Below are 1,110 nucleotides of genomic sequence, written 5' to 3'. Positions count from 1 at the left end.
ATTTTACCAGCAAGGCAACCGAAGGCGTAAAGAGGACACAGACAGGCTTCAGGTTACTCAGACAGGATTCTAACCCATATGTGTCTATTGAAATTTTTGCTCTAACCACTATAAATTCAGGAAAAAAATTAATATTTGCATCCATTTCCACAGAAAATTTAGTGATTTGCTGTGTCTGTAGACCTAATGAAATTTGTCAGCATCATATTTAAACCGATAACCTGAAAAAGATTGTCTCTTTCAATGACAGGGAGATTAATATTTGATAGACAGAGTAGAGACTTTCACAGCAAAACAACCTGAAGGAGAGATCTGAAGTAAATTAGCCCCAAGAGGATTGGTCGTGCTGACTTCCACAGCACATATACTAAAATTGCAATGATACAGAGAAGATTAGCATGGCCCAAGAGGACTGATCAACAGTGTGTTAAATTGGGGATGCTGTGGGGGTGAGGCTTCCTAGAACGATACCAAATGGATCGTCCAGGCCTTGCAACAATATCAAGCTATAGCTAAGAAAATTAGTGTTTTCTGTTCACTGAGAGGAAATAAACTGGGATCTGATCTCTGGGAAAAATAGCAAACAAACAAACAAAAATCTTCATTTCCTCTGGTTTCTTAATTCTATTCTTTTCATGATTCTATTTGTACTTGGCTGTATTTTGTCTTTAGGAATAAAGGTTGAAAATTATAACAAGGAAATAATTATTTACTCCTGGTCAGGCAAGATTGTAAAACGTAAGAAATCCAGGAGTCAGGCCCGTTGTTGGCAGCAGAGTCCTACAGGGAAGACCTGAAAAGCTTGCTGAAGCTGCAAGACCTTTAAGCTATAAACCACAAGAATTCAGGGTAGCAAAAACTGCTGTTTCTTCTTCACAGGATCAACTCTATTAATGTCCTTCCTGAACTTCACATTCTGAGGTCCTGGGTATACACGGAGCAATTCCCTTCACTTTTTTTTTTTTCAGGCAATATAGAGAACAAACCAGAACCAAAAAAATGTTCTGTATTCTGATGGGACAATAAATTGATGGCCCTTCAAATAGAGACATTCAAAATAATTATTCATCATTATTTTAGAAAAGTAGTTGAGTAGTCCAGAGTAAAGCG

The 1,110-nt window shown here is 37.5% G+C and overlaps 1 pseudogene; it reads left to right on the top strand.

The window, feature by feature from the left end:
• Positions 1–343: 343 nt before the first annotated feature.
• LOC123326674 lies at positions 344–405 on the top strand (annotated as a pseudogene).
• The last annotated feature ends 705 nt before the right edge of the window (positions 406–1,110 follow it).

Source organism: Neomonachus schauinslandi, chromosome 14 (genome assembly GCF_002201575.2).
Source record: "Neomonachus schauinslandi chromosome 14, ASM220157v2, whole genome shotgun sequence".
Classification (NCBI taxonomy): Eukaryota; Metazoa; Chordata; class Mammalia; order Carnivora; family Phocidae; genus Neomonachus; species Neomonachus schauinslandi.
The sequence above is the reverse complement of the archived record's forward strand: the minus strand, read 5'-3'. Positions and strand labels throughout refer to the sequence as shown.